The sequence below is a fragment of the Arachis hypogaea genome, chromosome 20, assembly GCF_003086295.3.
Source record: "Arachis hypogaea cultivar Tifrunner chromosome 20, arahy.Tifrunner.gnm2.J5K5, whole genome shotgun sequence".
In the NCBI taxonomy this organism is placed as follows: domain Eukaryota; kingdom Viridiplantae; phylum Streptophyta; class Magnoliopsida; order Fabales; family Fabaceae; genus Arachis; species Arachis hypogaea.
The window spans coordinates 80,707,996-80,734,959 of record NC_092055.1 but is presented as its reverse complement, the minus strand read 5'-3'; the positions used below and the strand labels follow the sequence as shown (position 1 = coordinate 80,734,959).

The 26,964-nt window shown below is 41.5% G+C and overlaps 1 non-coding gene across 1 annotated transcript; it reads left to right on the top strand.

Moving 5' to 3' along the window:
• Positions 1 to 8,568: 8,568 nt before the first annotated feature.
• Positions 8,569 to 8,676, top strand: LOC112788347 (small nucleolar RNA R71). Its single transcript, XR_003195714.1, has one exon. It is a non-coding gene; the product is annotated as a small nucleolar RNA R71 (small nucleolar RNA).
• Positions 8,677 to 26,964: the final 18,288 nt, after the last annotated feature.

Genomic DNA, 26,964 nt, shown 5'->3' with positions numbered 1-26,964 from the left:
GTGGATTGAGGCAGAGCCCCTAGCCAATGCCACCGCTCAAAGAAGCCGGAAATTCTTATATCGAAACATTGTCACAAGGTTTGGGGTTCCATATTCAATAACCAGGTCAAAGGGTAGTGTCGAGAAATTTCACAGAAAATGATCTCATCCTAATCCGAAATGATATCGGAACAACTCGACCAGGAGAGGGAAAGCTGGCAGCAAATTGGAAAGGACCCTACCGAATTATAGAAGTACTTGGAAAGGGCTACTACAGGCTGTCTGAACTCGATAGACGAGAGCTTCCCAGGTCATGGCACGCTTGCAACCTAAGAAGGTACTACAGTTAGAAAAGACAAAAGATCTCATCATTGGATGCACTCTTTTTCCTGAAAAGGTTTTTTAATTAGGCACCAAGTTGAGACTCAGACAATCCCATATGTATATATTTGCACCTTTCCTTTAAATAAAATATATTTTAGATATTCTACAAAGATTTCAAGACACATTAATCTAAAGCATTCATCATCCGATTATAAAGCAACAGATCGGCAGAAAGTGAAAAACAATTTCACTGCACGATCACGATAAAGACAACCGTCCGATAAAGGTGAAAACGCGATTCACCCAAAGGACGATCTAGAGATGACAACCACTTTTTACAAATCGGCAAAGATGAAAACAGAATAATGTAAGAAGTTATCGAAAGTGATCCAAAAAAGAACCTGACGAGGTCTTACGGATTGCTAAAATAATAACTTAAAGACTGGCCGACGTTGAGAAGTCGGACCAAGTCAATCCAAGTTATAAGTAAACCCTGGAAAGAGGTCTGGCCAACCCTATTAAAGAGGATTACTTTAACTTAGAAGGGCTCGACACGACAAAGTCAGCCCAAAATGAGAAGTTATCAAAGTAGTCCCTGAAAGAGATCTGACAAATATCAAAGAAAGAGGACTACAAATAACTTAAAGGAGACCGATATAACCAAGTCGGACTCCTACTACTCAAAAGTTATCAAAATAGTCCCTGAAAGAGATCTGACAAAGATCTAAGAAAGAGGACTACAAATAACTTAGAGGAGACCGATATAACCAAGTCGGACTCCTACTACTCAAAAGTTATCAAAATAGTCCCTGAAATAGATCTAACAAAGATCCAAGAAAGAGGACTACAAATAACTTAAAGGAGACCGATATAACCAAGTCGGACTCCTACAACTGGAAAGTTATCAAAGCAATCCCTGAAAGAGATCGGACAAAGATCCAAGAAAGAGGATTACAAAAATAACTTAAAGGAGACCGATATAACCAGGTCGGACTCCTACAACTGGAAAGTTATCAAAGCAATCCCTGAAAGAGACCTGACAAAGATCCAAGAAAGAGGATTACAAAAATAACTTAAAGGAGACCGATATAATGAAGTCGGACTCCTACTACTAAAAAAGTTATGAAAGTAATCCCGGGAAGATATCCGATAAAGATCCAGGAAAGGGATTACAAAGATAACTTAGAAAAGGACTGCGAAAACAACTCGGAGGACTAACTTGAAGAAATCGGTTACAAATCATCAGAAATACAAGCCGGAGCGAGAACGAACCAAGAATCAAGTTAGACCTACCTAGTCACAACCACAAAGGATTCAAGATACAAAGTACAAAGCAATCCAAAAAGAGACACCAAGTCAAGCACAAAAAGCGCGATATCATCCACAAGGTTATAAAAGCCTCGGAGGCCACCAAAACCTATCTCAAAAAAGCTAAAGCATGCTACCATTTGTTTTTCATAAAAAACAAAAGTTGCTAGGCAAGCAACGGGAAAGTGTCAGCAATTAACAAAACATAAAGAGTTTAAAAAAGCCCACAAGCCGGGCCAACTACATATCCAGAATAAAGTTAAAACTAAGGGTCAGAAGATTTTTTAGCAGCATCAGGCCGAGGAGACAGAGGCCGACTCTGGAGAGGAACGGCATCTACAGTACCATCATCCCGGTTCAAGATCTGGCAGTCGGGGTCAGAAGCGGGAGGACCAACCTCGGCAAGGACAGCAGAAGTCGATACCTTGGTAGAGGCTACAGGGAGAGGATCGACATCATCCTCATCCTCGTCATCAGGGACAACCTTGCCATCCCTGACAACGTTCTCCAAGCTAAAGAGGGTCAGGTCGGCCTCGGGAGCAATAACCCGAACTTGTTCCCTCAAGTTCTCATAGGCAGCAGTTACACTACTAGTGCACGAAATTGTGATCTCTAGTAATGGCTTCTTAGGCCAGATACTCTGATCTAGTTTTACAGTCTGTCACAACTTCGATACAACTAACCAGCAAGTGCACTGGGTCGTCCAAGTAATACCTTACGTGAGTAAGGGTCGAATCCCACGGAGATTGTTGGTATGAAGCAAGCTATGGTCACCTTGTAAATCTCAGTCAGGTAGATATAAAGTGATAATGGTGTTTTCGAATATTATATAATAAGATAGGGATAGAGGTACTTATGTAAATCATTGGTAGGAATTTCAGATAAGCGAATGGAGATACTTTTCGTTCCTCTGAACCTATGCTTTCCTGCTATCTTCATCCAATCAGTCTTACTCCTTTCCATGGCTGGCTTTATGCAAGGGCATCACCGTTGTCAGTGGCTACATCCCCTCCTCTCAGTGAATAATATGCTCACGCACCCTGTCACGGCACGGCTATTCATCTGTCGGTTCCCGATCATGCTGGAATAGGATTCACCCTCCTTTTGCGTCTGTCACTAACGCCTAGCACTCGCGAGTTTGAAGCTCGTCACAGTCATTCAATCATTGAATCCTACTCAGAATACCACAGACAAGGTTTAGACCTTCCGGATTCTCTTGAATGCCGCCATCATTCTAGCTTACGCCACGAAGATTCTGGTTAGGAGATCTAAGAGATACTCATTCTAGCTTAATTCATGTAGAACAGAAGTGTTTGTCAGGCACGCGTTCATAAGGGAGAAGGATGATGAGCGTCACACATAATCATCAACTTCATCACGTTCTTGGGTGTGAATGGATATCTTAGAAGCGAAATAAGAAGAATTGAATAGAAAACAGAAGTACTTTGCATTAATCTTTGAGGAACAGCAGAGCTCCACACCTTAATCTATGGAGTGTAGAAACTCTACCGTATGAAAATACATAAGTGAAGGTCCAGGCATGGCCGAGATGGCCAGCCCCCTAAAACGTGATCAAAGGATCATAAGGTAATCCAAAGATGGTCAAAAAGACGTCTAAAACAATAGTAAGAGGTCCTATTTATAATAAACTAGCTACTAGGGTTTACATGAGTAAGTAATTGATGCATAAATCCACTTCCTGGGCCCACTTGGTGTGTGTTTGGGCTGAGCCTGAGTGTTTCACGTGCAGAGGCCATTTGTGGAGTTGAACGCCAGTTTCTGTGCCAGTTTGGGCGTTCAACTCTGGTTTTGGATCCTTTTCTGGCGCTGGACGCCAGATTTGGGTAGAAGGCTGGCGTTGAACGCCAGTTTACGTCGTCCATTCTTGGCCAAAGTATGGACTATTATATATTTCTGGAAAGCCCTGGATGTCTACTTTCCAACGCAATTGGAAGCGCGCCATTTCGAGTTCTGTAGCTCCAGAAAATCCACTTTGAGTGCAGGGAGGTCAGAATCCAACAGCATCAGCAGTCCTTCTTCAACCTCTGAATCTGATTTTTGCTCAAGTCCCTCAATTTCAGCCAGAAAATACCTGAAATCACAGAAAAACACACAAACTCATAGTAAAGTCCAGAAATGTGAATTTAACATAAAAACTAATGAAAACATCCCTAAAAGTAACTAGATCCTACTAAAAACATACTAAAAAAAATGTCAAAAAGCGTATAAATTATCCGCTCATCACAACACCAAACTTAATTTGTTGCTTGTCCCCAAGCAACTGAAAATCAAATAAGATAAAAAGAAGAGAATATACTATAAATTCCAAACTATCAATGAAACAGAGCTTTCAATCATATGAGCGGGACTTATAGCTTTTTGCCTCTTGAATAGTTTTGGCATCTCACTTCATCCATTGAGGTTCAGAATGATTGGCATCTATAAGAACTCAGATTTCAGATAGTGTTATTGATTCTCCTAGTTCAGTATGATGATTCTTGAACACAGCTTCTTTATGAGTCTTGGCCGTGGCCCTAAGCACTTTGTTTTCCAGTATTACCACCGGATACATAAATGCCACAGACACATAACTGGGTGAACCTTTTCAGATTGTGACTCAGCTTTGCTAAAGTCCCCAATTAGAGGTGTCCAGGGTTCTTAAGCACACTCTCTTTTTTGCTTTGGACCTTGACTTTAACCGCTCAGTCTCAAGTTTTCACTTGACACCTACACGCCACAAGCACATGGTTAGGGACAGCTTGGTTTAGCCGCTTAGACCAGGATTTTATTCCTTTAGGCCCTCCTATCCACTGATGCTCAAAGCCTTGGGATCCTTTTTATTTGCCCTTGCCTTTTGGTTTTAAGGGTTATTGGCTTTTTCTGCTTGCTTTTTCTTTTTCTTCCTATTTTTTTTTTTGCCTATTTTTTATTTTTTTTTTCTGCAAGCTTTGTTCTTTGCTGCTTTTTCTTGCTTCAAGAATCATTTTTATGATTTTTCAGATTATCAAATAACATGTCTCCTAGTCATCATTCTTTCAAGAGCCAACATATTTAACATTCTTAAACAACAACTTCAAAAGATATATACACTGTTCAAGCATACATTCAGAAAACAAGAAGCATTGTCACCACATCAATATAATTAAGCTAAGTTCAAGGATAAATTTGAAACTCATGTACTTCTTGTTCTTTTGAATTAAAACATTTTTCATTTAAGAGAGGTGATGGATTCATAGGACATTCATAACTTTAAGACAAAGTTACTAACTACTAATGATCATGTAATGAAGACACAAACACAGATAGGCACATAACATAGAAAACGAAAAACAGAGAAAGCAAGAACAAGGAATGAATCCACCTTAGTGATGGTGGCGTTTCCTTCTTGAGGAACCAATGATGTCCTTGAGCTCTTCTATGTCTCTTCCTTGTCTTTGTTGCTCCTCCCTCATTGCTTTTTGATCTTCTCTTATTTCATGAAGCATGATGGAGTGCTCTTGATGTTCCACCCTTAGTTGTCCCATATTGGAACTCAATTCTCCTAGGGAGGTGTTGATTTGCTCCCAATAATTTTGTGGGGGAAAGTGCATTTGAGGCATCTCAGGGATCTCATGGAAATGAGCTTCTTGCGCCTCTTGAGCTCCATGACTGGGCTCTCTTGCTTGCTCCATCTTTTTCTTAGTGATGGGCTTGTCCTCTTTGATGAGGATATCTCCCTCTATGTCAATCCCAGCCGAATTGCATAGGTGGCAGATGAGGTGAGGAAAGGCTAACCTTGCCATGGTGGAGGACTTGTCAGCCACCTTGTAGAGTTCTTGAGGTATAATCTCATGAACTTCCACCTCTTCTCCAGTCATGATGCTATGGATCATGATGGCCCGGTCTATAGTAACTTCAGACCGGTTGCTAGTGGGAATGATTGAGCATTGAATAAACTCCAACCATCCTCTAGCTATAGGCTTGAGGTCCAATCTTCTTAGTTGAACCGGCTTGCCTTTGGAGTCAACTTTCCATTGAGCTCCTTCTACACATATGTCCATAAGGATTTGGTCCAACCTTTGATCAAAGTTGACTCTCCTTGTGTAGGGGCGTGCGTTCTCTCCCATGTATTGCAAATTGAACGCCAACCTCACATTTTCCGGACTAAAATCTAAGCATTTCCCCCGAACCATTGTAACATAGTTCTTTGGATCTGGGTTCTTACTTTGATCATGGTTCTTGGTAATCCATGCATTGGCATAGAACTCTTGAACCATTAGGATGCCGACTTGTTGGATGGGATTTGTTAGAACTTCCCAACCTCTTCTTTGAATTTCATGTCGGATCTCCGGATACTCATTTCTTTTGAGTTTGAAAGGGACCTCAGGGATCACCTTCTTCTTGGCCACAACATCATAGAAGTGGTCTTGATAGGCTTTGGAGATGAACCTTTCCATCTCCCATGAGTCGGATGTGGAAGCTTTTATCTTCCCTTTCCTCTTTCTAGAGGTTTCTCTGGCCTTAGGTGCCATCAATGGTTATGGAAAAAAACAAAAAAGCTATGCTTTTACCACACCAAACTTAGAATGTTGCTCGCCCTCGAGCAAAAGAAGAAAGAATAGAAGAATAAGAAGAAGATATGGAGGAGATGGATGGAAGTGTGTATTCGGCCATATGGGTGGGATTGGGTGGGAGAGAGATGTTGAATTTTTGAAGGTAGTGGGTGTATGGATGTGAGTGGTAAATGGAAAAAAAGAAGGGATGATCATGAATGGAAAGAGAGATGATGAGGTAGGTGGGGATCCTGTGGGGTCCACAGATCCTGAGATGATCCTGTGGGGTCCACAGATCCTGAGGTGTCAAGGCATTTACATCCCTGCACCAATTTAGGCATGTAAAATGCCCTTGCACACAACTCTGGGCGTTCAGTGCCAGGTTGGTGCCCATTTTGGGCGTTCAACGCCCCTTTGCTGCCATTTCTGGCGTTGAACGCCAGAACCATGCTTGTTCTGGGCATTCAGCACCAGGATGCTCCCATTCTGGGCGTTCAGCGCCAGAACTATGCTCTGTTCTGGCGTTTGAACGCCAGACAGATGCTCCTCCAGGGTGTGATTTTTCTTCTGCTGTTTTTGATTCCGTTTTCAATTTTTATATTTATTTTGTGACTCCACATGATCATGAACCTAAGAAAACATGAAAAACAATAAAAATAAGGATTAGATAAACATTGGGTTGCCTCCCGACAAGCGCTTCTTTAATGTCAATAGCTTGACAGTAGGCTCTCATGGAGCCTCACAGATGTGCAGAGCTTTGTTGAGACTCTCCAACACCAAACTTAGAGTTTGGATATGGGAGTTCAACACCAAAATTAGAGTTTGGTTGTGGCCTCCCAACACCAAACTTAGAGTTTGACTGTGGGGGCTCTGGTTGACTCTGCTTGGAGAGAAGCTCTTTTTGCTTCCTCTCCATGGTTGCAGAGGGAGATCCTTGAGTTTTGAATACAAGGGAGTTCTCATTCCATTGAAGGACTATTTCACCTCTGTCAACATTAATCACAGCTCTTGCTGTGCCTAGGAAAGGTCTTCCTAGGATGATGGATTCATCCTCTTCCTTTCCAGTATCCAGGATTATGAAATCAGTAGGTATGTAAAGGCCCTCAACCTTTACTAATACATCTTCTACTTGTCCATAAGCCTGTCTTCTTGAGCTGTCTGCCATCTCTAGTGTGATTTTAGTAGCTTGCACCCCATAGATTCCCAGTTTCTCTATTACAGAGAGGGGCATGAGGTTTATCCCTGAACCAAGGTCACACAGAGCTTTAAAGATCATGGTGCCTATGGTACAGGGTATTATGAACTTCCCAGGATCCTGTCTCTTCTGAGGCAATGTCAGTTGATCCAGATCACTTAGTTCATTGATGAACAAGGGAGGTTCAACTTCCCAAGTATCAATGCCAAATAACTTGGCATTCAGCTTCATGATTGCACCAAGAAACTTGGCAGTTTGCTCTTCAGTGACATCCTCATTCTCTTCAGAAGAGGAATACTCATCAGAGCTCATGAAGGGCATAAGGAGGTTCAATGGAATCTCTATGGTCTCTAGATGAGTCTCAGATTCCTTTGATTCCTCAGAGGGAAGCTCCTTATTGATCACTGGACGTCCCAGGAGGTCTTCCTCCTTGGGATTCACGTCTTCTCCTCTCCTCACAGGTTCGGCCATGGCGCTTATGTCAATGGCCTTGCACTCTCCTTTTGGATTCTCTTCTGTATTGCTTGGGAGAGTACTAGGAGGGATTTCAGTGATCCTTTTACTCAGCTGGCCCACTTGTGCTTCCAGATTTCTAATGGAAGACCTTGTTTCATTCATGAAACTTACAGTGGCCTTAGATAGATCAGAGACTAGATTTGCTAAATTAGAAGCATTTTGTTCAGAGTTCTCTGTCTGTTGCTGAGTTGATGATGGAAAAGGCTTGCTATTGCTAAACCTGTTTCTTCCACCATTATTAAAGCCTTGTTGGGGATTTTGATCCTTCCATGAGAAATTTGGATGATTTCTCCATGTTGAGTTATAGGTGTTTCCATAAGGTTCACCTAAGTAATTTACCTCTGCTATTGCAGGGTTCTCTGGATCATAAGCTTCTTCTTCAGGAGAAGCCTCTTGAGTACTGTTGGATGCAGCTTGCATTCCATTCAGACTCTGAGAAATCATATTGACTTGCTGAGTCAATATTTTGTTCTGAGCCAATATGGCATTCAGAGTATCAACTTCAAGAACTCCCTTCTTCATAGGCGTCCCATTACTCACAGGATTCCTTTTAGAAGTGTACATGAACTGGTTATTAGCAACCATGTCAATAAGTTCTTGAGCTTCTGCAGGCGTTTTCTTTAGGTGAATGGATCCACCTGCAGAAGTGTCCAGTGACATCTTTGATAGCTCAAATAAACCATCATAAAATATATCCAGGATGGTCCATTCTGAAAGCATGTCAGAAGGACACTTTTTGGTCAACTGTTTGTATCTTTCCCAAGCTTCATAGAGGGATTTACCTTCTTTCTGTCTGAAGGTTTGAACATCAGCTCTAAGCTTGCTCAGCTTTTGAGGAGGAAAGTACTTGGCTAAGAAAGCCGTGACCAGCTTATCCCAAGAGTTCAGGCTGTCTTTGGGTTGAGAATCCAACCATAATCTAGCTCTGTCTCTTACAGCAAAAGGGAAAAGCATGAGCCTGTAGACTTCAGGATCTACTCCATTAGTCTTAACAGTATCACATATCTGCAAGAATTCAGTTAAGAACTGAAAAGGATCTTCAGATGGAAGTCCATGAAACTTGCAGTTCTGCTGCATCAGAGAAACTAATTGAGGTTTCAGCTCAAAATTGTTTGCTCCAATGGCAGGAATGGAGATGCTTCTTCCATGTAAATTGGAATTAGGTGCAGTAAAGTCACCAAGCATCTTCCTTACATTATTATTATTTTCGGCTGCCATCTCCTTTTCCTGTTCGAAAATTTCTGAAAGGTTATATCTGGATTGTTGTATTTTAGCTTCTCTTAATTTTCTCTTCAGAGTCCTTTCAGGTTCTGGATCTGCTTCCACAAGAATGTTCTTATCCTTGCTCCTGCTCATATGACAAAGAAGAGGGCACAGAAAAATAATAATAATAATAGAGATCCTTTATACCACAGTATAGGGATCCCTGTGTGAGTAGAAGAAGAGGGGGAGACAAAGAATGTAATATAATGGAAGAAACACAACTGTGAGGAGGCTAGATATGTGAGATGAGATGTTAGGATATGAATGAATAAATAGAATGAGATGGGAGAGGGAGAATTTTCGAAAATATTTTTTTGAAAAAGAGTTAGTGATTTTCGAAAATGGTTTTTGAAAAATGTTAGTAATTTTCGAAAATTAAGATTTAAAAATTAAAAATTAAAATAATTAATAAATTAAAAAGAAATTTTGAAAAAGGGGGAAGATATTTTCGAAAATGAGAGAGAGAGAGTTAGTTAGGTAGTTTTGAAAAAGTTAAGAAATAAACAAAAAGTTAGTTAGTTAGTTGAAACAAATTTTGAAAACCAATTTTGAAAAGATAAGAAGTTAGGAAGTTAGAAAAGATATTTTGAAATCAAATTTTGAAAAAGATAAGATAAGAAGATATTTTAGAAATTAATTTTGAAAAAGATTTGATTTTTAAAATCTCAATTAATGACTTGATTCACAAGAAATCACAAGATATGATTCTAGAACTTAAAGTTTGAATCTTTCTTAACAAGCAAGTAACAAACTTCAAATTTTTGAATCAAAACATTAATTGATTATGTTATTTTCGAAAATTTGGTATAAAAATAAGAAAAAGATTTTTGAAAAATATTTTTGGAATTTTCGAAAATAACTAAGAATTTTGAAAAAGATTTGATTTTTGAAAAAGATTTTGAAAAAGATAAGATTTTCAAATTGAAAATTTGATTTGACTCATAAGAAACAACTTGATTTTAAAAATTTTTGAAAAAGTCAACTCAAATTTTCGAATTTGATGAGAGAAAAAGGGAAAGATATTTTTTTTTATTTTTTTTTTGAATTTTTATGATGCAAGGAAAAAAAACAAGAAAAATGATGCAATGCATGAAATTTTTAGATCAAAACAATGAATGCATGCATGAATGCTATGAATGTCAAGATGAACACCAAGAACACTATGAAGAACATGATGAACATCAAGAACATATTTTTGAAAAATTTTTAATGCAAAGAAAACATGCAAGACACCAAACTTAGAATTCTTTAAAGCTTAGACACTAAGAATTCAAGAATGCATATGATAAACATGAAAAGACACAAAACAAAAAATCATCAAGATCAAACAAGAAGACTTACCAAGAATAACTTGAAGATCATGAAGAACACTAAGAATGCATGAAATTTTCGAAAAATGCAAGATGCATATGCAAGTGACACCAAACTTATGATATGACTCAAGACTCAAACAAGAAACACAAAAATATTTTTGATTTTTATAATTTTCTAATTTTTTCGTATTTTTTTCGAAAATTAATTTGAAAAAGGAAAATAAGGATTCCAAAATTTTTAATATGAATTCCAGGAATCTTGCCATGTTAGTCTAAAGCTTTAGTCCAGGAATTAGACATGGCTCACTAGCCAGCCAAGCTTTCAATGAAAGCTCCGGTCCAAAATACTAGACATGGCCAATGGCCAGCCAAGCTTTAGCATGTAAATCAGGAACAGCAGCAGGTGGATTAACAACAACTAGCTTGCTCTTGATAACAAATTGCTGCCTCAGTCCAAATGAATTTAGACATGGCTTTTACAGCCAGCCAGGCTTCACAAGCTTCATGAAACACTAGAATTCATTCTTTAAAAATTTTGAATAAAATTTTTTGAAAACATTTTTAATAATATTGTTTTTTTTCGAAAACAAAGGAGAAAATTTTGAAATATTTTTGAAAAATTTTTTTGAAAAGGAAACAAAAAGAAAATTACCTAATCTGAGCAACAGGATGAACCGTCAGTTGTCCAAACACAAACAATCCCTGGCAACGGCGCCAAAAACTTGGTGCTGTTGCCGGATCAAAAGGGAATCTGGCACTGATGTTACCGGACCAAAAGCTTGCCGAAAACTCAAACAATCCCCGGCAACGGCGCCAAAAACTTGGTGCACGAAATTGTGATCTCTGGTAATGGCTTCTTAGGCCAGATACTCTGATCTAGTTTTACAGTCTGTCACAACTTCGATACAACTAACCAGCAAGTGCACTGGGTCGTCCAAGTAATACTTTACGTGAGTAAGGGTCGAATCCCACGGAGATTGTTGGTATGAAGCAAGCTATGGTCACCTTGTAAATCTCAGTCAGGTAGATATAAAGTGATAATGGTGTTTTCGAATATTATATAATAAGATAGGGATAGAGGTACTTATGTAAATCATTGGTAGGAATTTCAGATAAGCGAATGGAGATACTTTTCGTTCCTCTGAACCTATGCTTTCCTGCTATCTTCATCCAATCAGTCTTACTCCTTTCCATGGCTGGCTTTATGCAAGGGCATCACCGTTGTTAGTGGCTACATCCCCTCCTCTCAGTGAATAATATGCTCATGCACCCTGTCACGGCACGGCTATTCATCTGTCGGTTCCCGATCATGCTGGAATAGGATTCACCCTCCTTTTGCGTATGTCACTAACGCCCAGCACTCGCGAGTTTGAAGCTCGTCACAGTCATTCAATCATTGAATCCTACTCAGAATACCACAGACAAGGTTTAGACCTTCCGGATTCTCTTGAATGCTGCCATCATTCTAGCTTACGCCACGAAGATTCTGGTTAGGAGATCTAAGAGATACTCATTCTAGCTTAATTCATGTAGAACAGAAGTGTTTGTCAGGCACGCGTTCATAAGGGAGAAGGATGATGAGCGTCACACATAATCATCACCTTCATCACGTTCTTGGGTGCGAATGGATATCTTAGAAGCGAAATAAGAAGAATTGAATAGAAAACAGAAGTACTTTGCATTAATCTTTGAGGAACAGCAGAGCTCCACACCTTAATCTATGGAGTGTAGAAACTCTACCGTATGAAAATACATAAGTGAAGGTCCAGGCATGGCCGAGATGGCCAGCCCCTTAAAACGTGATCAAAGGATCATAAGGTAATCCAAAGATGGTCAAAAAGACGTCTAATACAATAGTAAGAGGTCCTATTTATAATAAACTAGCTACTAGGGTTTACATGAGTAAGTAATTGATGCATAAATCTACTTCCTGGGCCCACTTGGTGTGTGTTTGGGCTGAGCCTGAGTGTTGCACGTGCAGAGGCCATTTGTGGAGTTGAACGCCAGTTTCTGTGCCAGTTTGGGCGTTCAACTCTGGTTTTGGATCCTTTTCTTGCGCTGGACGCCAGATTTGGGTAGAAGGCTGGCGTCGAACGCCAGTTTACATTGTCAATTCTTGGCCAAAGTATGGACTAGTATATATTGCTGGAAAGCCCCGGATTTCTACTTTCCAACGCAATTAGAAGAGCGCCATTTCGAGTTCTGTAGCTCCAGAAAATCCACTTTGAGTGCAGGGAGGTCAGAATCCAACAGCATCAGCAGTCCTTCTTCAACCTCTGAATCTGATTTTTGCTCAAGTCCCTCAATTTCAGCCAGAAAATACCTGAAATCACAGAAAAACACACAAACTCATAGTAAAGTCCAGAAATGTGAATTTAACATAAAAACTAATGAAAACATCCCTAAAAGTAACTAGATCCTACTAAAAACATACTAAAAAAAATGTCAAAAAGCGTATAAATTATCCGCTCATCAACTACCAACAAGATGACCTTGGAGTTCGGAATAATTATCCTGGGCATTCTCCAACTCTTCTCTCAGACGCAACACCTCCCGGTAAGACGTCAAATAACTGTCCTTATGCCGCATAGCCGTGTCCTCGGCCAGTCTCAGAGAACCAGCCAGAGAAGTAGAACTAGCCTTTTCATTCTCCAAGTCTTTCTCCAACTTGGCCACCCTTACTTCAAGCTCCTCCTTCAAGTCCTTCATCCGATCAAACTCCTGTTTGGCCTCCTCCATAAAAGCTTTAGTAGCATGGAGAGGAAGACTTTGAGTAGTTCGATATAGGGCCGCCCCCATGTGTGCCAACTTGATACCACTCCGGGTGATATAATCAAAATGATGAAGAAGCGACATGTCGTCCATAGGAAGAACACCATAAGGGCCGATTTGTTGATCTACAAACTCAACCGCATCAAAGTCAGGAGCATCAAAGTTGAAAGGCTCAGTTGTTCTTTGCTTTTTACTAGGAGGGGCACCGGAAGTTGCAACAGAAGATTGTGGAGGATCGACCAGACGGACCCGGGGAGTAGGAATTGCTTTCCTCGGCCTGGGAGAACTCGATATAGGAGGTTTAACTGGAGGCTGAGAAGATCCCTCTCCGGCCGCCTTGGCCGAGATGTTTAAAACAGCGATCGCCTTCTTCGCCTTCTTATAGGCTCTCATAGAATCATTATTCTTCGACATCTCTGAAAAACACAAAAATCAAAGACAAGTTACAACACAGTAGAAACAAAACTCGGGAGCAAGTATAAAAATAAATCAGACAGTACCCAAAGCATCCCGAACCAAAGATGGATCACTCAAAAATATCTTCGTGTCCAGATGGGGTGGCCTCCCCCACAAATCTCCAAGAACAACTACAAAGGCCCGCTCAACCTCATTAAGCATTTCCCATGTGTAACGTGGCACTCTTACATTCTTTTGCCACTCCAGAGGAAAAGCAGGCTCATCATTTTCATCAAGAAAAAAGGGGCGAACCCCCTCAATGGCACGGACTCAGAAGAAATAGTTCTTAAAATCTTTAAACGACTCATCATACATGGCAAAAACTTTATGCCCCTGGGCCGATCTGAAAGAAACCCAGGAAGCTTTCTTTTTGGAGGAACCTCCGGGTTTGGCCGAGACAAAAAGATAAAGGAAAAGAGTTTCAGAAGGTGTCATGTCCAACTCCTGGCAAAGAAGTTGAAATATTTTGATAAAACCCCAGGAGTTCGGATGAAGTTGGGACGGAGCAATGTTACAGGACCACAACAAGTCAGTTTCAAAAGCAGTAAAAGGGAAAGTAACGTTTAACTGGCTGAAGAAGTATTCATAAGCATAGAAGGAGGGACGCTCCCCCTCGACAGAAGTCGGAAAACAAACTCTCTCATCATAATCAGGAGCAACAAGCTCATAATCACCCTCGCGGGCACTGTTACCACAAATCCTATGGCGCTTCCTCAGCTCTGTGCAAAATTCAGCATCCACAATAGAAACACACAACAAAACAAGGGAGTCTAGCCAATCGGACATCCCCTCGGAAACTCTGGAAGACATCTCTACAATGTTATTGCGAGAAGACATGAGGCCAACTAATCCTACATGTAAGAAAAGAAGATGGGATTACTAAAAATATCTCGGACAAGGGAGAAAACAACTCAATATGATACAGGCGAACACTCAGAAAACGAAAACCCCAAGACTCAAACCAAAATCTTGGGGCATCCTTTGGAGGCAGTAACAAAACAAGGTTTCCAGGAAAATCTACAGCTCCCACCCCAGCATTTTTCAAAAAAAAAAAGACTTTAAATAGCAAGTAGTGTCAAAAGAAAAAGTCATCACAATCTATCAGCAAAAGCATTCCCAAAATCAAGTACGCCAAGAAGAAACCATCAAAGGTGCGAACTTTTTCAGAATTAGGCAAAGCAACCGTCAAAATAAAGCAAGAAATAGATACGGGTTTTTTCTGGATAAACGGCATCAGAATGGAAACAACAAAGAACATGCAAAACCCTAAAAGCATTAAGCAGGCAAAAAAGGACCATGCAGAAAATGAAGAAACTCCCAGAACGCACAACAATAGGGTATAACAAAACAAAAGAATCCAAACTTTCTCTAAAGAAAGGGTCAAAATCAAAGCAAAACAAGGAGAATATATGAAACGGGACTAACCTGGAGACGATGAGAAACTTCGAGGAAAAAGACGGAAGTGCAGAAATAAAAACTGCCCAAGAAAATCACCAAGAAACGCCGCAACGCAAGGAAGCAGAAGAACAAAATGAAAAACAGAGAGCGAAGAGAGCAGAGAAAGAAGTTACGAAAAGGGCGAAGGAGAGAAACCGTTTTTGGGGTTTTCAAAATCAAAATGAAAGATCCAAAGGGAAACGGGGCAATTAATGACAAAATTAATGAAAGCATTAAACCCTTGCACATTCCCAAAGTGCCGATATAAAAGCGCGCGTTTTTAGAGGAAACGTTCTACATTCAAAAGTTGTTTCAAAGGAATCGACAAAATGCTTGAGTTCGGCCTCACTAGACCGAAGTCAAAGAACTCAACCTCAAAAGAAGACCGAGCTCAAGCAGGGGCACTGTTCGTACCCTGGGTCGAGCTATCCGACCCGGGATGATCAGCGACACAGCGACCGACCTCTTCAGGTCAGACTACCCGACCTCTTCTAAAAGAGCTCGGCCAAATCGACAGGAAAGCCCAATAAAGGGCCCAAATAGAGGAACACGACCCAAATCCAAAGGCAATCCCAGCCTATAGAGATAAAGGCGGTTTCCTTGAAAATAAGCTGACTTCATCCAAAACAGGATAAGATAAGATAAGATAACTAACTTATCTTATCAGAAAGGTTAGCCCACACTACTATAAATACACTGGAGCACCCAGGTATAACTCATACTCTGATTCTACATAAAACCTGCTTTATACCCGTGCTAACTTAAGCATCGGAGTCTCTTGCAGGTACCCCCCACCCTCCGGTGGCCAAGGATCAGCAGTGCAGCAAGTCCAACAAGTCGGACACAATAGCTCTGGCCGCCACCAACCGACCGGACACGTCATCCCCGACCAGTACCAAGGATCTCATCTGAGATCGACCTCCAGTTTCAGGTAACCCTCAGAACAATTGGCATGGATGGTCGGCTTTTGAATGCTACTTCCACAGTTTCCTGGGTTTGCATTGATGTAAGAGCCTAAAAATCTTCTCTCCTCCCCAGCATGATTTGCTCGACCTTCTCTGCCATGGTTGTGAGCCTCTTCTTCATGATGGTTTTCCATGTTTTCTTCCATGTTTAGTTCAAAGTATTCCTCCTCTTCCTCGGCACCCACTACTCATTTTTCTCTTGCTTCCCTTCTTAATCTGAGGAAGGTCCTCTCAGGTTCTAAATCAAAGGAAGTTTAAGTCCCGCTTCTTCTCCCTGTCATACAACCAGCAAACCACAAGTAAGGAAAATAGATGCAGGAAGTATTTCTGTTAGAAATACTATTAGTGTGAGTGATGCAATATATCAAACAGTTAGTGGGTCAGTGAACTGAATTGTAAATAACTAAAAAAAAACGAAAAAAGTAGGGGGAGGGGAAGAAATTAACTAAAACTGAAAGTAAATTACCCAAACAGAAAATTAAATCAAACAAACTAAAAATGCTCAATCTAGTTATCCTCCAATTTAATCATTGTTGATTCAAAATTAATCCCCGGCAACAGCGCCATAAACTTGATACGCGGAAAACTTGTCTTGCAACAAATTTCTTTCGACAAGTGTACCGAATTCGTCGTCAAGTAAAAGCTCACAATAGAGTAAGGTCGAACCCCACAGAGATTGATTGATCAAGCAACTTTAATTAGAGGAATGTTCTAGTTGAACGAATCAGAATTTGAGTTGAGAATTGCAGAAAAATAAATGGCGGGAAAGTAAATGGCAGAAACAGTAAATGCTGGAAATAAAGAGCTGAATGTAAATGGCGGAAAGTAAATTGCAGAATCTTAAATGGGAATGGGGTAATTGCTCATAAAAGTAAATGCAGAAATTAAAGAAAATGGGTAAGATCAGAAATGGGAGTTCATTGGGGTCAGGAGATGTTGCATTCTCCGGATCAAGTTCATTTTCATCTCTTCCTCAATCAATGCATTCATTGATCTCCTTGGCAATCTTAAGTTATCGAATTACAATTCCTTGTAATTCAATCTCTCAAATCTTGATCAATAGCCAATACCTTGGTCAATTGCTCATGAGAAGAGATGAAGTACGGTCACTGATTATACCACATGCATTTCCCAAATCAAGTGTTGGAAGGATTATAGTCACATATCCATCCACACCCAATTCGGTCCAGCATGAGAAAGCATTTATAGCATGATCCCTTCATTCCTCTTTCAAGGTTCAGAAGAGATCCAAGTATGAATAGCTTCTTTTCCAGGATAACTAACCAATTGGATGAAGATCAAAAGCTTTCTAGTAAAATCAAGAGAAAAGATAGAAGAAGGAGAATGAAAACTAAAATTGATCCATCAAATTACAACAAAGCTCCCTAACCCAATGAAAGAGGTTTAGTTGTTCATAGCTCTGGAAAATAAAAATAAAGATGGAGAATACATGATGAAAGTAAACTAGAAGTGCAGAGAAAGTAAAATACAGAGAGTAATTCTAGGCTAAAGGCTCCCTAAAGTTTTCAGCCCCCTAACTAATTCAAAGCTACTCCTATATATACTACTCTTCTGATCTTCTAGTTGGCTCTTCAAGTCTTGGGTATAGGCCTTTGGATCCTGAGTTTGAAGCAGTTATCTTCATCATTGGGCTTAGCTTTGCTTGCAGAGAGAAAGTGTGAAGTAGGCAGGGACTTTTAGCTCAGGACGTTAGTGGTGTTAATGTTAAGTGAAAGTGTGGGTTCGAGAACGTTAGTAACAATCACCTTTTTCACTAACGTTGCTCACCCAAGTATGAGCCACGTTAACCTCAACGTTAGTGGCACAAACGTTGCCACTAACATTGCCTCTTAGTCCTTCGCACACATTATTGGGACTTACTTTTCCCAATAACGTTGATAAACCTCCCCCTTCCCTACGTTCGAGTCCACGTTAACTTAGTTAACGTGGCTCTTAACGTAAGCTTGCCAATCCTTCGAGAACGTTAGTGACACTTACCTTTGTCACTAACGTTCCAATGTGCCCCTCTTTCTCACGTTAGAGTCCACGTTAATTAAGTTAACGTGGCTTCTAACGTAGTCATGCTAGCCATCTCCAACGTTAGTGACAAAGGTGAGTGTCACTAACGTTGGCTCATCATCTCTTTATCCACGTTAACTTCCACGTTAACTAAGTTAACGTGGGAGTTAACGTTGCTCACGGTGGCTCTTGGTGGTTCACCCCAACGTTAGTGTTCCGAGGGTTACCTGAAACTGGAGGTCGATCTCGGATGAGATCTTCGGTTCTTGTTGGAGATGACGTGTCCGACTGGCTGGTGGCGGCCGGAGCTGTTGTGCCCGACTTGTTGGACTTGCTGCACTGCTGTTCCTCGACCACCGGAAGGTGGGGGGTACCTGCAAGAGACTCCGATGCTTAAGTTAGCATGGGTATTAAACAGGTGTTATGTAGAATCAGAGTATGAGTTATACCTGGGTGCTCCATTGTATTTATAATGGTGAGATGTGACCTTTTGGATAAGATAAGTTAGTTATCTTATCTTATCTTTATCTTTGAGTTGAGGTCAGCGTATCTTCAACGGAATCGCTTTCATCTCTATAGGCTTAGGCCGCCTTAGGATTCGGGTCGTGTTCCTCTATTTGGGCCCTTAATCTGGGCTCTCTTGTTGATTTGGCCGAGCTCCTTGAGAAGAAGTCGGATAGTCTGACCTGAAGAGGTCGGTCGCTCTACCTTGAATCATCTCAGGTCGGATAGCTCGACCCAGGGTATGAACAGTGCCCCTGCTTGAGCTTGATCTTCTTTTTGAGGTCGAGTCCTTGACTTCGGTCTATCTTAAAGTCGAACTCAAGCATTTGTCGATTCCTTTCTTTGTAAAGTCATTTTTGAATGTAGAACATTTCCCTCTAAAAGCGCGCGCTTTTGTATTTGCGCTTTTTTGGGAACGCAAGCGGTTTTAATATCCGCATTTAATTGGCATTAATTTGTCCTTCATTCTCTCTTGGCTTTTATTTTGAATTTCGCGATCAAAAACGGTTTCTCTTCTTCATTTCTTCTTCGTAACTTCTCCCTTTACTCTCTTGTTTTCTGTTTCTGCTCTCTGTCTTCCGCTTTTTGCTTTCTTGTGTTTGCGGCGTCGCTTGGCGTTTTTCTGGGTAGCACTTATCTTTGCGTTTCCACTCTTCCTCAAAGCTTCTTCCGTCTCCAGGTTAGTCCCATTTCATATTTTCCTCGTTATTTTTGCGATGGAGTTTTCCTTTTGATCTTCTTTTTGGAGAAAGTTTGGATGTTTCTGTTTTCATGATTCTTTATTTATTGCATGCTCTGGAATTTCTTCGTTATTTTTGGTGCTAATCTTTTTCTTGTTGCTTGAATCTTTTTTCTTTTGCATGTTGCCGTCGTTTCTGTTTGTGCCTTGGCTGATGATTTTTGCTTGATTAAAAAGTTTGCGCCTTTGTTGCTTGACCTTTTTGGTGTTTCTGATACACTGTAGAAGTAGTGCTTTTTGCTGGTAAACTGTAGAAGGGTGGACCTTTTTGCGTTTTTGCTTCCTTTGTTTTCTTTCTGGATTTTATTTTGATGAGTGCTGGGATGTGGGCTATAGAAATATCTTGAAGACCTTGTTTGTTTACTGCCTCCAAGGGATGCCCCGAGACTTTTGTCTTAAGTCTTGGGGTTTTCCCTTTTTGTTTATCCGCCTATCGAGATGTTTTGCCCCCTGTCCGAGATGTTTTTAAGTAATCCATTCTTCTTTTCTTTTGTAGGATTTAGTTGACCTCATGTCTTCCCGAAATAACGTTGTAGAGATGCCTTCCTAGGTCCCTGCGGGTATGGCCGATTGGGTGGACTCCATGGTTCTCATGTGTGTCTCGCTGGTTGATTCTGAGTTTTGTGCTCAGCTTAGGCAGTTTCATAGTGTCTATAGTAATTCTGGTGACGAGAAGAACTATGAGCTTGTTCCTCCTTCTTCTGACGAGAGAGTTTGCTTCTCGACTCGAGTTGTTGATAATCGCCCCTTCTTTTATGCTTACGATTTTTTCTTTGGTCAACTGGGTATTACCCTTCCTTTTACTCAATTTGAAACCGATCTGTTATGGTCTTGTAATGTTGCCCCTTCTCAACCTCACCCCAACTCTTGGGGTTTTATAAAAATTTTCCAGTTGCTGTGCGACGGTTTTGGTATTCCTGCTTCCCAATCTCTCTTTTTCTATCTGTTTGTTTTGACTAAGCCCGGTGTGGTAAAAAAGAAGTCAGCTTGGGTCTCCTTTCGTTCTACCCAAGGAAAGAAGGTTTTTTCCATGTTTGACGAGTCGTTCCATGATTTTAAGAACTACTTTTTCAAGGTCCGAGCTGTTGAAGGAGCTCGGTCCTTTTTTCTGGATGAGAATGACGAACCTGCTTTTCCTTTGGAATGGCAAAAAGATGTGAGGGTCTCCTGGTATTCGTGGGAGATGTTGGATGAGGCCGAGCGAGCCTTTGTGACTATCTTGGAAGAACGCTGGGGTCATCCTCCCCATCTTGACACAAAGAAATTTCTGACGAATCCTTCTCTTCTTCAAACTGAACTGGGTATTTTGTTTACGTTGCTTGTAGCTGTCTTTTCCGACTTATTTCGACTTGTAGCTGAACTTTCTGTTTTGCTTGCAGAGGCAATGAAGAATAATGAAGCTATGAAAGCTTTTAAGAGGGCACAGAGGGCGACTGCTGCCAGAAATGTTGTTGCCAGGGCAGCTGGGGAGGGATCCTCCCAGGCGCGCGAGAAGCTATCAGTGCAGAGTTCTGCTGGTGTGAAGAAAGTGATTCCTACACCCTGAGTTCGTTTGGTAGATCCTCACGTCGCCTCTGCTGCTCCTTCTGTTGCTCCTCCGAATAAAAAACAAAAGACTGCTGAGTCCTTCGACTTCGATGCTCCTGATTTTAATGCTATTAAATTCGTGGATCAACAAATCGGTCCCTACGGTGCTCTCTCCATGGATGATGTGTCCATCCTTCATCACTTGGAATTCATGGCCCGAAATCATGTGAAGATGGCATATATGTCTGTTGCCATATATCGGACTGCTCAGAATCTCCCTCTCCACGCCACTAAAGCGTTTATGGAGGAGGCGAAACAAGAGTTTGATCGGATGAAGGAGTTAAAGGAGGAGCTTGAGACGAAGGTGGCCAAGCTGGAGAAGGACTTGAAGAATGAGGAGGTGAGTTCTCAATCATTTGCAGCTTCGTTGAGGTTGGCTGAGGACACCGTCTTGATGCACAAGGATAGTTATGTTACCTCTTATCGAGAGGTGCTGCGCCTGAGGGAGGAGCTCGACTATGCCCGGGAAGATTATTCTGAGCTTCAAGGTCATCTCGTTGGCAACGTGACTGCTGCTTACGAGAACTTGAAGGAGCAAGTTCGGGTCATTGCTCCCGAGGCCGATCTCACCCTTTTCAGCCTGGATAATATAGTCAGGGATGGCAAGATTGTCCCTGATGATGAGGGTGATGATGATGATGTTGTTCCTCCCCCTGTGCCTTCTACCAAAGTGCTGACCTCTTCGGTTCCTCCTGCTGTGCCCGACTCGGATTGCCAGATCTTGAATCGGGATGATGGAACTGTGGATGCTGTGCCGATCCAGACTCGCCCTCCTTCTCCTTGTCCTGATGCTGCCATGAAGGTTCCTGAAGCTTGCTGATCTTTTCTTGAAAATTTGTGCAGTTGGCCCGGCTTGTGGGCTCTTTGAGAACTTTTTTATTTATTTGCTGATGCTTTCTAGTTGCTTGTCTAGCAACTTTTTATTTTGAAAAACAAAAGGTAACTTGTTATCTCTTTGTGGTAGGTTTTGGTGGCCTTCCAGGCCTTATAACTTTATAAAGTAGAAGTAGTTGTTTGTCTTGACATCTTTTTTGTTTTTCTATTGATGTTCGAAATCTTGCCGCTCGACCTCCTTGGATTACTTTGTTATTTGTAGCTTGAATCCTTTGAGGTTACAATTTGTGGGGTCCAACTTGTTTCTCGGTTTTCCGTATTTGTGGCCGGTTCCTTTGCGTTGGTCCCTTTCTAAGTTATTATTGTAATCCCTTCTTTCAGAGATTACTTTTATAACCGGTTTATAGGAGATTGACTTCGTTAGGTCGATCTCTTTTTAAGTTATTTTTGTAATCCTCCTTCTTGGACCTTTTGTCAGGTCTCTTTCAGGGATTACTTTGATAACTTCTCGGTAGTAGGAGTCCGACTTGGTTATGTCGGTCTCCCTTAAGTTATTTTTTGTAGTCCTCTTTCTTGGATCTTTGTCAGATCTCTTTTAGGGACTACTTTGATAACTTCTTGGTAGTAGAAGTCCGACTTGGTTATGTCGGTCTCTCTTAAGTTATTTTTTTTAGTCCTCTTTCTTGGATCTTTGTCAGATCTCTTTCAGGGACTACTTTGATAACTTCTTGGTAGTAGGAGTCCGACTTGGTTATGTCGGTCTCCCTTAAGTTATTTTTTGTAGTCCTCTTTCTTGGATCTTTGTCAGATCTCTTTCAGGGACTACTTTGATAACTTCTTGGTAGTAGGAGTCTGACTTGGTTATGTCGGTCTCCCTTAAGTTATTTTTTTGTAGTCCTCTTTCTTGGATCTTTGTCAGATCTCTTTCAGGGACTACTTTAATAACTTTTCATTTTGGGCTGACTTTGTTATGTCGGGCCCTTCTAAGTTAAAGTAATCCTCTTTAATAGGGTTGGCCATGCCTCTTTCCAGGGTTTACTTATAACTTGGTTTGACTTGGTTCGACTTCTTAACGTTCGACCAGTCTTTAAGTTATTATTTTAGCGATCCGTAAGACCTCGTCAGGTTCTTTTTTAGATCACTTTCGATAACTTCTTACATTATTCTGTGTTCATCTTTGCCGATTTGTAGAAAGTGGTTGTTATCTCTAGATCGTCCTTTGGGTGAATCGCGTTTTCACCTTTATCGGACGGTTTGTCTTTATCGTGATCGTGCAGTGAAATTCTTTTTCACTTTCTGCCGATCTGTTGCTTTATAATCGGACGATGAATGCTTCAGATTAATGCGTCTTGAAATCTTTGTAGAATATCTAAAATATATTTTATTTAAAGGAAAAGTGCAAATAAGATACGGGATTGTCTGAGTCTCAACTTGGTGCCTCATTAAAAAACCTTTTTAGGAAAAAGAGTGCATCTAGTGATGAGATCTTTTATCTCTTCTTAACTGTAGTACCTTCTTAGGTTGCAAGCGTGCCACGATCTGGGAAGCTCTCATCCATCGAGTTCAGACATTCTGTAGTAGCCCTTTCCAAGCACTTCTACAACTCGGTAGGGTCTTTTCCAGTTTGCTGCCAGCTTTCCTTCTCCTGGTCGAGTTGTTCCGATATCGTTTCGGATTAGGATGAGATCATTCTCTGCAAAACTTTTCGGCACTACCTTTCGATTATATCTGGAAGCCATTCGGCGCTTTAGAGCTTCTTCCCTGATCCGAGCTCTTTCCTGGAGTTCGGGTAATAAGTCGAGCTCTTCTCTCTGAAGTTGGGAGTTTGCTCCCTCATTATAGTGAACTACTCTGGGTGACCCTTCCTCGATTTCTACTGGAATAATTACCTCTATTCTGTATGCTAATCGAAAGGGGAATTCCTTCATGGTGGAATGCGGCGTTGTTCGATATGCCCACAAGACCTGTGGAAGCTCTTCTGCCCAGGCTCCCTTTGCATCTTGTAATCTCCGTTTTAGTCCAGCCAGTATGACTTTGTTAGCAGCTTCGGCCTGTCCGTTAGCTTGTGGATGTTCAACGGAGGTGTACTGGTGCTTTATATTCAAGTCGGCTACTAGTTTTCTGAAGCCTGCGTCTGTGAATTAGGTGCCATTGTCTGTGGTTATTGAATATGGAACCCCAAACCTTGTGACAATGTTTCTATATAAGAATTTCCGGCTTCTTTGAGCGGTGGCATTGGCTAGGGGTTCTGCCTCGATCCACTTTGTAAAGTAATCTACCCCTACTATGAGGAATTTAACTTGTCCTGATCCCTGTGGGAAGGGGCCGAGAAGATCGAGTCCCCATTTTGCGAACGGTCAAGGCGAGGTCACGCTGATGAGCTCTTCTGGCGGGGCGATGAAAGTTGGCATGTCTTTACAAATTCTGTGGCTTCTCTCTGTAGAGTTGGCCGATAAAATCCCGCCCGGAGCACTTTTTTGGCAAGAGCTCGTGCTCCGAGATGATTGCCACAGATACCACCGTGTATTTCCTCTAGCACTTCTTTTGTGTTGGAGGTTGGCACGCATTATAGTAAAGGTGTTGAGATTCCTCTTTTGTACGGGATGTTGTTTATGATGGTGTAGTACTGTGCCTCCCTTTTTAGCCTTTTTGCGTCCTTTTCTTCTGTGGGGAGCATTCTTGTTCTGAGGTAGTTGGCTATAGGGGTCATCCATCCTTGGTCCTGACTTGTTATAGTCAGGATTTTTTCCTCTTCCGAGATTGACGGGTTCTGCAACATTTCCTGGATGAGGCTTCTATTGTTGCTTCCTGGTTTGGTGCTGGCTAGTTTTGAGAGTGCGTCAGCTCGGGCATTTTGTTTGCGAGGTATGTGGCAGATCTTATACTCCCCTATTTGTCCAAGCTGTTCTTTGGTTTTATCCAAATATTTTTTCATGGTGGGATTTTTGACTTGGTAGCTCCCTGTTATTTGCGATGTGACTACTTGTGAATCGCTGTAAATGTTGAGTTTTTGAGCTCCGACTTCTTTAGCCAGTTTTAAACCAGCTAATAATACTTCATATTCCGCCTAGTTGTTTGAGGCCGGGAACCCGAACTTGAGGGATAGCTCAACTTGGGTTCCTTGGTTGCTTTCTATTATCACGTCCGCACCACTTCCAGTTTTATTTGAAGAACCGTCCACGTAAAGATTCCATTCTGTGGGGGTTTCTAGGGCATCTGTGAATTCTGCGATAAAAACGGCCAAATACTGTGATTTAATGGCCGTCCGAGCTTCATATTGGAGGTCAAACTCTGACAACTCGACTGTCCATTATAGAATTCTGCCTGCTAGATCTGTTTTCTGCAATATTCCTTTTATGGGCTGGTTAGTTCAAACCTTAATGGTGTGAGCCTGGAAGTACGGGCGAAGTCGTCGAGATGTTAGGATAAGAGTATAAGCAAATTTTTCTATTTTCTGGTAGTTTAGCTCGGATCCCTGTAGTGCCTTGCTAATGAAGTAGACGGGTTGTTTTCCATTTTCGTCTTCTCTGACTAGTGCTGATGCTACTGCCTTGCTTCCCACCGCGAGGTATAATATGAGTAGTTCTCCAACTCGCGGTCGGGATAGGATAGGTGGCTGTCCTAAGAACTTCTTAAGGTCTTGGAAGGCTTGTTCACACTCTATTGTCCATTCGAATTGTTTTCCCTTTCTTAAAGTAGCATAGAAGGGAAGAGATCTTATCGCGGCTCCCGCTAAGAATCGGGATAGGGCGGCCAGTCTCCCGTTGAGTTGCTGTACTTCTTTAACACAGGTTGGGCTCTTCATGTTAAGTATGGCCTGACATTTGTCTGGATTTGCTTCAATTCCTCTTTGAGTGAGCATGAAGCCTACGAATTTGCCTGCTTCTACTGCAAAGGTGCATTTCACGGGATTAAGTCGCATGTTATGCTTCCTAATGGTGTCGAATACTTGAGACAGGTCGGACAATAGTGTCTTTTCGCTTTGTGCTTTTACTAGCATGTCGTCCACATAAACCTCCATGATGTTTCCGATGTGATCCGCAAAAACTTTATTCATTAGTCTTTGATAAGTAGCTCCTGCGTTCTTGAGATCGAAGGGCATCACGACGTAATAGTAGTTTGCCTTTGGTGTTAAAAATGAGGTCTTTTCTTGATCTGATGGATACATGGGAATTTGGTTGTATCCTGAATATGCGTTCATAAACGAGAGATATTTATATCCAGAGGAAGCATCTACCAGGGCATCAATACTTGGGAGTGGGTATGGATCTTTTGGACAAGCTTTCTTGAGATCGGTGTAATCGGTGCACATTCGCCACTTCCCATTCGATTTTTTCACCGGGACGACTTTGGCTAGCCATAGCGGGTATTTAACTTCTCTTATAAATCCGGCTTCCAGTAGTGCTTGTACTTGCTCTTCCACAGCCTGGGATCGCTCTGGCCCAAGCTTTCTTCGTCTCTGCTGTACTGGTCGAGATCCTGTGTAGACCGCCAACTTGTGGCACATTAGCTTAGGGTCTATGCCTGGCATGTCCGCGGCTTTCCATGCAAAGAGGTCGACATTATCTCGTAAGAATTGTATTAGCAATTCTTTTAAATCTCCTTTAAGGATGGTGCCGATATTAGTTATTTTTTCCGAGGTGTCCCCGATCTGAATTTTTTTTATCTCGCCCTCTGGTTTGGGGCGAAGATCTTCTCGTCGTTGAACTCCGCCCAACTCGATTGCGTGGAACTCTTCTCCTTTGCCTCTGAGGTTTAGGCTTTCGTTATAACAGCGTCGTGCCATCTTTTGGTCAGCTTTTATCGTGGCTATCCCTTTTGGAGTTGGGCACTTCATACATAGGTATGGGGTCGAGACTATTGCGCCGAGTTGGTTGAGTGTTGTCCGACCTATGAGAGCATTGTAAGTTGAACTTACATTGACTACGATGTATTCTATTTTGAGGATCCTGGATTGGTCTCCTTTTCCGAAGGTTATATGTAATGATATATATCCTAGTGGTCGAACCGGGGTATCTCCTAACCCGAACAGACTGTTTGGATATGCCTTAAGTTCTTTTTCTTCTAAGCCGAGTTTGTCAAAGGCTGTCTTGAATAAGATGTCGGCAGATCTCCCTTGGTCTATGGTGCACGAATTGTGAATCACACTTTTCACAACGCGTACCACTAACCAGCAAGTGCACTGGGTCGTCCAAGTAATACCTTACGTGAGTAAGGGTCG